Here is a 13,530-nt window from a genome sequence, read left to right on the forward strand (position 1 = left end):
CATGATTTCCTGCAGAAAACTGATAAGAGACTCAAACACAAAGACATATATATGCAGCTAATTGAAGCCTTTTTTCTAGAATTAGTTAGTACTCTATATGACCATTCATATCTTAACAAAGTTTAAAATGTATATATATATATCTATATATATTAATCTTGTAAATTTTGATATAAAATTTATACTTTAAGAAAAATTTAAAGAATCAGAATAGAATCAAAGAGTTGAGATTAGTAATAGAATAGTCCCTTAATTAATTTGGCTTTTGTCCTGTCCCATAGCAGAAAATGGCTCTTTTATTCTGGCATGATACAGGGAGTTTGTATTTTCCTTTTAACAACATGCTTGAGTTTAAAGAAGGAGAGAGCCATTCTCCAACTCCAAAGTCAGCTTTAAATTTTAATTGAACTGGGACTATTAGAAGACCAATAGTTTTAAATCTTTAGAGAAAAGCAGAAACAAACATTTAAGAAGACATAAATTTTTTTTTTTTTAGATAATATATACCCATACGCCATTTCATTCTGTTTCCTGGGATAGATGATTTGTCCCTTTTCTTCAGTTGTCTCATTTGTCTTGTGTTCTTCAGATTCCTTAACCTTCATCCTCCTAAAAGACAAAAACAAAAACCTTTCCCCAAGACTAACTTTGGGGATGTTCCCTTTTGGCAAGTTATTATCTGATTAAATGAAAAGGCATGTGTTACTGTACAAGTTAGTTTAAATTGGATGTTCATGCTGGTTGATGAACTATCATCTCCTCTAATTAAGAGGTTTCTCTTGTTCAAATCGAACCTTTATCAATTTTGATGGTACCCACAGCTTATCTTCTCCTGTAGAAACAAAAGCAAAACCTCGTCCCCAACGTAATACATACCCTGGTTTCCATTCTGAGGTCAGCACATCCTTAAAGTATATAGGCTGATTTAACTCTGTAGTTTTTTCTATTATCCAATGTCTCTCTGCAGCTGTTGTTCCTTTCTCATTGGCATTGAGAAAATTCAAAGTTAATAGAGCATTATGCAGTCTATTTCTGGGGGTTTTTGTTACTCCTTTCTGTTTATTTAGCATATCCTTTAGAGTTCTGTTTGATCTTTCTATAACTGCTTGACCTGTAGGATTATGTGGTATACCTGTAATATGCTTTATATTGTAATAAGCAAAAAACTGTTTCATTTTAACAGAGATATATGATGGAGCATTGTCAGTTTTGATTTGTGCAGGTATACCCATGATGGCCATAACTTCTACCAAATGAGTGATTACAGAATCAGCTTTTTCAGAACTCAAAGCAGTTGCCCATTGAAATCCTGAATAAGTATCAATGGTGTGGTGTACATATTTCAATTTTCCAAATTCTGCAAAGTGAAACACGTCCATCTGCCAGATTTCATTTCTCTGAGTACCCTTTGGGTTACATCCTGCCGGTAATGGTGTTTGATTATAGAAGGAACAAGTAGGACATTGCTTTACTATTTCTTTGGCTTGTTGCCAGGTTATGGAAAAATCCTTTTTTAAACCTTTACTATTGACATGATGTTTTTTATGAAATTCTGAGGCCTCCAGCACATTTCCTATCAATAATTTATCAATCTCATCATTGCCTTGTGCTAAAGGGCCTGGCAGACCAGTATGAGATCGGATGTGAGTTATATATAAAGGATGACTCCTTTTCCTGATTGTATCTTGTAATTGAATAAATAGTGAAGTTAATTCTGAAGCATCAGGGATAAATTCTGCAGTCTCAATATGTAATACCACTCTTTCAGCATACTGAGAGTCAGTTACTATGTTGAGAGGTTCTGAAAAATCCATTAATACCAACAGAATAGCATACAATTCTGATTTTTGCACTGAATTATAAGGACTTTGTACCACTTTACTTAAATTTTCTGATTTGTAACCTGCCTTTCCTTGTTTGTTGGCATCTGTATAAAATGTACGAACTCCAGATATGGGTTTTTGCCGTACAATTCGAGGCAAGATCCAATCAGCTCTCTTTATAAAATCAATTCTGTTGCTTTTGGGATATTTGCTGTTAATTTCTCCCAAAAAATTACTGCAAGCTCTTTGCCAAGGTTCACTTTCTGTCCATAATTTTTCAATGTCCTCCTTAGTTAAAGGTACGACAATTTCTGCTGGGTCTATTCCTGCTAATTGACGAAGTCTCAATTTTCCTTTCCAAATCAAGTCAGAGATTTTTCCCCATAAGTTTTTAATTTTTTATTTGGTTTATTTGGTAAAAATATCCATTCCAAAATAATATCTTCCCTCTGCATTAATATTCCAGTAGGAGAATGCCTAGAAGGTAAAATAACCAAAATGCAATCCAGCTTTGGATCAATACGATCCACGTGCCCTTCATGTACTTTCTTTTCTACCAAGGCCAATTCTTTCTCAGCTTCAGGTGATAATTCTCTTGGACTATTTAAGTCCTTGTCACCTTCTAAGGTTTTGAACAAATTAGTCAGTTCATCATTTTTTACCCCAACAATAGTTCGTAGATGAGAAATATCTCCAAATAATCTTTGAAAGTCATTAAGAGTCTGTAGTCTATCTCTCCGAATTTGCACCTTTTGGGGTCTAATTTTTTGTAGCTCTATTTTATATCCTAAATAATTAATAGAATCCCCTCTTTGTATTTTTTCAGGAGCAATTTGTAATCCCCAGCAAGGCAAAATTTTCTTTACTTCTTCAAACATTCTTTCTAAAGTATCTGCATTTGAGTCAGCTAATAAAATATCATCCATATAATGATAAATTATAGATTTAGGAAATTTTTTATGTATCACTTCCAATGGCTGTTGTACAAAATATTGGCACAGAGTTGGGCTATTTAACATTCCCTGTGGGAGGACCCTCCATTGAAATCTTTTAACCGGTTGAGAATTATTATAAGTAGGCACTGTGAAAGCAAATCTTTCTCTGTCTTTTTCTTGTAAGGGTATTGAAAAGAAACAGTCTTTTAAATCAATAACTATGAGAGGCCATCCTTTTGGTAACAGAGTAGGCAAAGGAATTCCAGATTGTAGAGAGCCCATTGGCTGAATTACTTTGTTAATTGCTCTAAGGTCTGTTACCATTCTCCATTTACCAGATTTTTTTTTTAATAACAAATACAGGAGAATTCCAAGGGCTGGTTGACTGTTCAATATGCTGAGCATTTAACTGTTCTTCTACCAGCTTTTCTAAAGCCTGGAGTTTCTCTGTTGTTAAAGGCCATTGCTGAACCCATACAGGCTTGTCTGATAACCATTTTAAAGGTAGAGCTGTTGGTATTTTTGGAAGATTATCAGTTGTTGTGCCCTGTTCCTGTATAATATGGATGGCTGGTGACCATTCAAAATAATGCCTTCTAATATTTCTCTCAGCAACATGTGCTAGTTTATGATTTGTTTCTGAGATTGGAGGGATTTTAATCTGAGTATTCCATTGTTGCAACAAGTCTCGACCCCACAGGTTCATAGCTATGTTAGCGACATATGGTTTTAATTTTCCTCTCTGTCCTTCTGGACCTATACATTCCAGCCATCTTGCACTCTGTTTCACTCCAGATAATGTCCCAGTTCCTAACAGTTGAACGTTTACCTCCTGAAGAGGCCAAGCTGGATGCCAAAATTCTGGTGCAATTATGGTAATGTCCGCACCTGTGTCTACCAGACCAGACAACAAAACACCATTTATTTTTATCGTTAATTTTGGTCTCTGTTCATTAATAGAAGTTTGCCAAAAAATTTTCTTTATGTTTTCTCCTGAATTTTCTATTCTCTCTGTTTCATCATCCTGACCAGCATGATTTATTCCAATAGTCATTTGGTTATTTAATCGCTCAGAGCAGGGATTTCCTCTACAGCTGCAGGAAAGGTTTGAACTGGTTTTGCTATGGGGGCCTGCATGAGGCCCCTCCGGGAGTTTCCCGAAAACTGAGGCAAAGGATTACCCTGTCTGTCCTTTGTTGATCTACATTCGTTGGTCCAGTGTTTTCCCGTACCACACCTTCTGCATACTCCAGAAGGAAGGGGCATTCTGTTGCCATTGTTCCTTGAAGAAATATTGCTTCTAGGAATGACCTGTTTACAGTCCCTTTTAAAATGTCCTTGCTTTCCACACCCAAAACATCTAACACTCCTCAAACCTTTTGAAATTACTTCTCCTACCCACGTATCATTATGCTCATCAACCTCAACATTAATTGTTTCTCTAATCCAATCTTCCAAAGGTGCAGATCTTGCCCTTAAGGGCCTGATTATTCTTTTACATGCTGCATTCGCATTCTCAAATGCCAAAGCTTCAATTATTGCCTTACTAGCTTCTGATCCTGAGACCATTCTGTTTACTGCTGAAGCCAGTCTTTCTAAAAAATCTGTGAAAGATTCTTTTGGGCCTTGCATAACTTTTGTGAATGACTCAGGTTTTTTTCCTGGTTCCTCAACTCTGTCCCATGCATTCAAGGCTGCCATTCGACATAAAATTAGGGTTTGAACATCATATAAACATTGTGTTTGTATTGAAGCATATTGGCCTTCTCCAATAAGCTGATCCTGACAAACTTGTATTCCTTTATCCGTCCATTGTTTTTCTACGTTTCTAGCTTCCTCCTTAAACCACGTTAGAAATTGAAGTCTCTGGCTGGGTTCCAGAACAGCTTGTGCAAGGTCCCGCCAGTCCTGTGGTATAATCCTATTATATGTTGACCAAGAGTTTAACATTTGCTTTACATATGGGGAATGCATGCCATAAGATACTATTGCCTCCTTAAACCTTTTAAAATCCATCAGTTCAATTGGAGCCCAGATATTTTGTGTAGCCATTTGATCAGGCATCTGCTGTACGGTTACAGGATAAATTAAGGGTGACTGTGTGAAAACAGGCTTTCTTTCTGTAACCTTATGATCCAAACTTGAACCAACTTCACTGTTAATTTCTCCTGTCTGAATTTTTACAGGTTTAACAGGTTTTTCTAAAGCTGTTATCCTGGCACTTAAATCGACTATCTTTTTAAATACTAAAATGAGAATAAGCATGGTGATAAACTGCATAATTCCCATAATACTAATCTTTTCATATAGTTGTTCCATTGTCAGACTGCCTAAAATTTCAAACAAAACCCATTCTTCCAATGTACACAGGAAACCCATTTTTTTTTAAATGTGGAAAAAAATTTGTCTTTTAAATAGTTTCCTTTATGACTTACCAAATCTGCGTAGAACAGTAGAAATCCGAGCGAATTTCAAAAGAGCCACCTAGTGTCCTAGGTGTGAATCCAGAGAGAGAGAGAGAGAGAGAAACAGAGAGACAGAGAGAAAGCAAGAGAGAAAGCGAAAGCGAAAGTGAAAGTGAAAGTGTAGCTGGCTAAAGCTTAAATCCAGCCACTTGTTCCCTCTTGAGCCGAGTCAAGGCTTGGCTTTACAGGCAGGGGCCCTGTTTAGCAGGGCAGGCCTGAGCTGTTTGTAGCACTGGCTTTAAGCAAGCAGCTCACAGTCCGGCCTGAGCCCAAGCAGACCTGGGCTGGGGCTAGGGAGCCGGCTGCTCCGGCTAGGGAGCCGGCCCCAAGCAGTTTTTAATGGATTCTTGTCACGTTGGGCGCCAGATGTAGATGTAACCAATCGTCTTATTAAAATAAGAAACACAGAGCCAATGTAAAAGAGAAAGCCGAGAGGTCAGAGCTCAGAGATAAAATCTTACCTCCTGCAGTGCTCCTAGCTTCCCCGAGAGAGCTACTTCCTGTTTGTCTGTGTTTAAATAGTCTTTCTGTTCTGCCTTCTCATTGGTTGTAAACCCAAACACATGACTGCCTCATCACTGCCTGTAAGTACCGCCCTCCAGGTCTTAAAGGCGTATGTCTCCAATACTGGCTGTATCCCTGAACACACAGAAATCTACCTAGCTCTTCTAACCACCACGCTCTTGCTATGGCTCTAATAGCTCTGACCCCAGGGCAACTTTATTAACATAAAATTAAAATTACATTTCAGTACAAATAAAATATCACCATACCCTGGTACAACTTGGCAGCTGGACCTCTGAGCTGGCGATATTTGGCTCTTAAGGGCACAACACTGACAGGAATGGTTATGATTAAGAAAGCAATACTTCAGGGGCGGAGGAGATGGCTGGGGCAGCAGGGTGCTTACCACACATCATGAAGACCTGGCTTCCACCCTCACATGAGGCAACAGCACCAAGCCCGTAACCCAGGGCTGGGGGTGCAGAGACAGGAAGGTTCTGGGAGCTTGCTGGCCAGCCAGCCTAGCCAACTTGGTGAGCTCCAGGTTCAGTCAGAAGCTCTATGGCAAAAACCAAGACAGAAAGCAATCAAGAAAAACACCCAGTGTCAGACTGTGGTACACACAGTCTTGATACCCCAAAGCTCCTCATTCTGCTCGGTGCCGAAGCTGGCCTGGCATGACGGTTTAACCGGAGCAGTGGGGCATCTAGTATGAACCCCCAAACTGGTGGTGTGCAAATTTCTCCAAGTTCGAGTCGAGTTTGGGCATTGTGTTACAGCATTTGCTGAATGCTGCGTGTTGCAGGTCGTTGGGCTTGGGGAATTCCAGAAAGCAGTCTGTATTAGTTACCATTCCGTTGCTATGATAACACCATGACCAAGGCAACTTACAGAAGAGTTTATTTTGCTGTACGGTGGCTCCGGGGTGAGGAGCACTACAGCAGGCATCTGGCTCAGGCAGCTGAGAGATCGCATCTTCAACCTCGACCAGGAAGCAGAGAGAGTAAACTGGAAGTGGAGCAAGGCCATGAACTTTCAAAGCCTGCCGCCAATGATGCACTTCCTCCAGCAAGACGGCACCACCTGCCCAAACGTTGCCACCGACAGGGACCAAGTGCTTATAGGTGTCTCGGACAAATCACCACACAGTCAGAATATGTAGAGTGACCTCATCATTTAAGTTGAGGTGGACGAAGTTGGGACATCTTCTAAGTAAGGCCGAGGCGTCTGAATTCTGGCTGTGTCTTCAGTGGCCACTGAGATCCAGCTGGGATCTCAGCCACTTGGAGGCGCTCACACAGCCACTTGGAGGCGCTCTGCAACAGAGCCATAGCACCGGGTGAAGTTCAGCTCGTCCAGTCAGAAGCAGCTGCCTTTTGGGGTCTTCAAGGCAGACTCCAGAACGTGCAGAACACTCAGGTTCAGCAGCCCGATATTGTCAGTCTACACCGGATTACTAACAATGGTATCCGAAAGCCACAGGTCCCCCAGGCTTAGCAGCTTCTGCTACTTGGAAAACTAAGATAATCGTGAAGGGTTGGCACGTTTATAATCATGCCAGTTCTTTCCACGCATGGAAAGAGCTGAAATGTTTAGCCAAGGCAAGCAGTCTTGTCTGGGTGAGGTCTAAGGTCTGCCAGAGAGACTCGCCAAACTCAAGGCAGCATCATTCCTTCCAAACCTCCCAGACTCTCAGAAGCCTGGGAAGGAACGGGCAGGATAAGTTCCCTGAGAAACAGCTCTTCCCAGAGTCCCGGACAATAGTCCCACGTTCCCTGCAGGGAGTTTAGACCTGCGGGCGATCACCACGTCTGTCGGTCCTCTGCTCGTTGGCCATTTCCTTGGGTGTTTCTGGAGTTGGCTGAGGTTTGGCAACAGTTCTTAAGGGATGTTCTCCCTGCCCTCCTCCTCCTCCACACTCCAACCCCCAGCTCCCGTGCCTGACTGCTCAGAAGTCAAAAATCTCACGTCACAAAGCCGCCGGTGCCATCTTGTCCTGGGTCTCCGGAAGGTGCTTGCAGGGCATGGTGTCCACTGGTTCATGAGTTTCAAGAACACTCATTAAGGGCATAGCTGCCCACCTGTTGTTGGATGGGACACATGTCCTCTTAGGCTGAGGCTGGCAAACTGCATTTCTTGGCCCAGGTGGTAATTACAAGGGTGTTTTCCTGAAGAGGATCCATTAAGCTATACATTTGGTTTGGGGCGATTATCTGCACCTGTGTTTCATTTTAAAACAACAACAACAAAACTTAAAAAACATACTTGACAAAAATTTGCAGAGTCTGGGACCAGTGGGATATCGAAGTGGGTAAACACCTGGCTGCCAAGCCTGACAACTGGAGTTCTATCCTTGGGATCCACGAGGAGGAAGGAGAGAACTGTCTCAAATTTACTGTGACCTCCACCTTAGCACCTTGGCACTCGAATACTATATCGCGCGCGCGCGCGCGCGCACACACACACACACACACACACACACACACACACACACACACACACACACACACACAGTAAAACATTTAGTTGTAGAATCTTTTCGTAACACAAATACTCAGTGCAGTTTTTAGAACTGGCTTTGTTTTTTTCTCGATTAACGAGGTAATAAAAACATTGGCCACTAGGGTGCGCAATTTGTTGCCCATTGCGGCTGTGCTCATACTGGTACCAGGGATTTTCAATGCTTGACGATCCCTCCTGCGTATCAGAAAAGGGAAAGATAATGTATGACCCTTTGATAATAATCCACAGAAGTCCGTGCAGATGCTGGCAAACCTTATCTGGAAGGTGGGACGCAATATGTAAACACAGCAAAGGAGTGAAATTCTGTAGCTTTCTCCTCCTTTAAGCTTGGGGGTCTGAGGTTGCTGCTGATAGTGCATGTGATCAGCCCTGGGCTTGATCCTCCACACATAAGACAAAACAGATTGTTGTTTTTGAGAAAGGGTGTCGTGTAGTCCAGGCTGGCCTCAAACTCACTATGCAGCTGAGGAGGATGACCTTGGATTTCTCAAGTGCTGGGATTTCAGGCAGGCACCATCAGGCCCTGATCACTGGTGCTGGAGATGGACCCATGGCCTCTTGCTACGTAAGCATTCTACCAACTGAGCTACATCTCTAGCCGGGGTTGTAGGTTATTTAATAAGTTAGTACAACAAAATCTCATAAGCCTTCATAACTAAACCTCAGGATAGAACAAATGGAGGCTGAAGAAAAAAGGCTTAGGAAATAAATAAATGTAGTTTTTTTTTTGGTGGGGGAGGTTTTCGAGACAGGGTGTCTCTGTGTAGTTTTGGTGCCTGTCCTGGATCTTGCTCTGTAGACCAGGCTGGCCTCGAACTCACAGAGATCCGCCTGGCTCTGCCTCCGGAGTGCTGGGATTAAAGGCGTGCGCCACCACTGCCCGGCAATAAATGTAATTCCCCCACCCCACCACCCCACCACCCCACTACCCCACCACCCCACCACCCCGGGAGCTGAGGACTGAACCCAGGGCCTTGTGCTTGCTAGGCAAGCGCTCTACCACTGAGCTAAATCCCCAACCCAATAAATGTAATTTTTAAGAAAAGAAAAGCTAAGGACTGAGAGAACAGCTCTTGCACAGCATGCGTATACACTCGTGTTGATATAACCCTGCGCCCACACCCCAAAGCCTCACTGCTTGTTCTTGGAAGTTGCTAGTTTCATAGTAACCCCAGTTAAAAATCTAGGAGGAAGCCAGGCGGTGGTGGCACACGCCTTTAATCCCAGCACTCAGGAGGCAGAGGCAGGAGGATCTCTGTGAGTTTGAGGCCAGCCTGGGCTACAGAGTGAGATCCAGGAAAGGTGCAAAGCTACATAGAGAAACCCTGTCTCGAAAAACCAAAAACCTGGGGGAAATGGAGGTAGCTACAAATGAAGTCACTGTGTAAGCTGAAGTTATCGACAGAGTTAGTAATACAGATACTGAGAGGGTCAGGCTGACCCCAGGGATCTTCAAAGGTCACCCCCATCTTTGAAAGCGAGGGACAAGGAGCCCATGGCACCTCTCTGAAGGAGTCTCCCCAACAGTTAAACTTGAATTCAGAGACACCTCCGGTGCTGCACTGTGGCTTCACGGGAATAAGGGAGATGCAGGAGCAACTTAAAACCAGTCAGCCAGCCCCAGCAGAGAGGAAACGATAAGGGAAAATTACCTGCCTCCTTCTTCCAATAAATGGCCAGTGGGAAATGGCAGGCAAGGGGCGTGACAAACAAAAATATCCTGACAGTCGGGGCCATGATTTGAACAAATAATTGTTTGTTCAGATGTCAAGTAAGTGCAAATGCAAGCTGGTCCAGCTGATGGTATCGGTTGGGATAATCCATTGAAGTTATTTATTTGTAATGCTTCTACCGTCTAGCAAGAGCTGAGCATGGTGGCCCACATCTATAACCTTAGGACTTAGAAGGCTGAGGCAGGAGGATAGCTGCAAGTCTGAGGTCAGTCTGGGCTATCTAATGAGTGCCAAGCCAGCCTAAGCTACTGAGTGAGAACCTGTCGCAGTAACAAGAAAAAGGAAAATAAAAATATTTTAACAAAAATTAAATGGGGAACTGGAAAGATGCTTCAGCAGTTCAATCACTTGTTGCACAGACATAAGGACTGGAGTTAAGGCACACATAACCCACACAGATGCCAGGTGGGCATGTGGATCCTGATCCACCTGGAATTCCAGCACTCGGAAAGCAGAGATGGGATCCCCAGAGCAAGTTGGCTGACAAACCAGCCCTATCAGCAAGCTGTAGATTCAATCGAGGGAACCTGTGCTGTGTGACACCATCCTGGAGGGGAGTGAACAAATGTCCATCCACCCCAGACAGGGAACTGACGGCAGACCAAGGTCGTGATGTCACCAAGTTCATCAAAGAAACGATATCACCAATGAGTTTCCTGGGGTTGTTACGGGAATATGGACGGCTGCATCACTGAAGGCTGGCTGACAACTCCCGACAGCTGGAACCCTGGAGTTCTGCATGATGTACAGGCAGATTGACAGGTGGAGCGCCTCCTCTGCTCCGGCTCCTTACCGCTTATGTAACCTTGGGAAGGGAGGAGCCTTGTGAATCAGGTTAGCTTAGGGGACTTCCAGACACTTCTGAGTCGGTTATTTCCCAAGTCTTAAGGCCAGTCCTTCCAGAATGGAATGTTTCAGCGCAGAGAAAACTGCTACACAACTGCTCAACAAGTAAGGTGGGGAGCAATCCATGAAGACTCCCCACTCAAACCTTAGGCCTCCACATGTGCATGCACTCACGGAGGAGGCACTGAGGTCTCGGTGCTCACAGATCAGCGCTACGGGAAACCTGGAATGTTAAACACACAGGGTGTTCCTTCAAGGGACGGGATGTATAACCTGTTACCTGGCCAGAAGGCTGGGAGCGGATGTGGTTAATGCCCTGGTGACCTTTGTGCTATCTGTGTGGCAAAGACCACACTGGATCCTTTCCCAGCCCTTACTGGTTTTTGTTTTCAATTTCTCTGTTTGTTTTCTTTTCTTTTTCTTTCTTTCTTCCTTTTTCTTTTTTTCTTTCTTTCTTTCTTTTTTTTTTTTTTTTGTTGTTGTTGTTGAGACTGGGTTTCTGTGTAGCCCCAGCTACCTTGGAACTCGATCTGTAGACAAGGCTGGCCTCAAACTCTCAGAGATCTGTCTCTTGAGTGCTGAGACTAAAGGTTTGCACCACCACTGACCAGCTTCCCCAGACCCTTATTGTAAGCCTGTTTTTCTCAATCTCTAGAACCCATCTTTATGGAAGGGGCGGTCATGTGTGCTTTACATGGAGTTTCAATGTCATCACATCCAATCTTTATTTAGCTTACTTTGGGCTTTATCGTGTGCACAGGATTGGGTTAATTATCACCAGGAAACCTTTCACCAAATTGTGCTATGCTTAATACACCTAAACTACTAGGGGTCAGACTCCCAAAGTATGAATCAACACTGGCTACTTAGCGTTGTTGACCAAACTGCCTTTTCCTTCCCTCAGATTGATACTTTGCTAGCCATGGTGACCACAGACAACCCCCCCCCCAACACACACACACACACACACACACACACACACACATGAGAGAAAGAAAAAAATTAAAGGCAGGCGGGGCAGTTGTGGCGCACGCCTTTAATCCCAGCACTCGGGAGGCAGAGCCAGGCGGATCTCTGTGAGTTCGAGACCAGCCTGGTCTACAGAGTGAGTTCCAAGAAAGGCACAAAGCTACACAGAGAAACCCTGTCTGGAAAAACAAAAACAAAAATTAAAGGCAGAGATAGATGAAATAAAATAGGCCCAAGGTTGATGGCCGAAGCTAGATGGAGGATATAGCATTAAGTTATTCCATCAACTTGAAGCTTTCATGAATTTTCTGAAATAAAAGTATCCAGAATTAATCCACATTAAAATAGCATTCATTTCAGCTACTGGAAATGGAGACTATCTTTTAAAATTACATTTCTAATTTTCCTTTATTGATCTGGTTCTAGAATCCAGTCCAGGGCATTACCCATGTTGCTTCCGGCTCTCTACCCCAAGTTATACTCCCCTCCCTCCCCACAGTTCCTGTTTCTAATTTTAGAATAATCTTGTTTCATTTTAACAGACTATATTATTGTAATTTTGCACAGGTCTTGGATTAGCAAATTTTTTTTAACGATTTACAAATAAAATACCTATTATTATATCCAGATTTTTGTTTGTTTCTGACAGGATCTTGCTATGTAGCCCAGGCTGGTCTCAAATTTATGGTGATCTTCCTACAGGCTCCTAAATGCTGGGATTGTAGGCATAAGCCATCATGCCTGACTTGTGCTCAGATCTGAAATAATACTGCTTTTGTTGTCCATTACACCTCACACACCTCACAGCTGGTACTCTGTAGGCCCAACAGTTAAGAACAGGTACCATACTTTGTGTATTGAGATACGGGCTTACCTGGCCATCTCAGGGAACCACAAGTGGGCCCCACCATGGCATTAAGAGGCATGGGAAGGGAAAGCAGTCCCTCATCCCAGAATTCAGTTTAAGTTGTGCCTGCAGAAAGCCATGATTTCTACATAGCTAATAAAAATTGCTACGAAGATGACTGCATGGACATTTTCTCAGAATTCCTTTCTGAGAGAGATTTCAAGTAAGAATATTATGAACAATGCTTAAGGTGGAGAGTATGACCTTATGAAAGGTCTCACCTGTGAGTGCTTTTCTGAGAATCTCACAAGCAGCAAATGATGTGCCTTGGCCTGCTGGTGACCTGGGCATAGTAGAACTCCTTTGACTTTCTGTGACATATGTTTTGATCTTGCCAGTCTGTAAAGTGCACTTCATAAACTACTTTATGGTCTCATTTACTAAAGAAGTTTCTGAGATAAATCTAAGCGTATTAAAACATTTCACTCAATCTTTTAAGTGATATGGACAATATAACTTCCAAAGTCAGCAAAATCATATACAGCTTTTGTTCAGTTACTTAAATGCTGCATGCCCATGCCCTTTCTTTCTGCCTTAAACCTACTTTTCTTGGGTGTGTGTAACTATCCTTTTCCTAATAAACATTCCCCTCTTAACGTCTGCATTTAAATCTACATTAAATTTTTTTTCTTTTTCTTCTCCTTTTGAAGACAGACAGATTAGGTTGGCCTAAATCTCACTCTGTAGCCCAGACTTGCCTCAATCTCAATAATCCTCCTGCCTCAATCTCCCCAGTGTTGGTATTATAGGAATATCCAACCCTGTCTTGACTACACAAACATATCCTTACATATAAACAAACACAGAATAGAGGATCTAGAAATA

Source organism: Peromyscus maniculatus, chromosome 11 (genome assembly GCF_049852395.1).
Source record: "Peromyscus maniculatus bairdii isolate BWxNUB_F1_BW_parent chromosome 11, HU_Pman_BW_mat_3.1, whole genome shotgun sequence".
Lineage (NCBI taxonomy): Eukaryota > Metazoa > Chordata > Mammalia > Rodentia > Cricetidae > Peromyscus > Peromyscus maniculatus.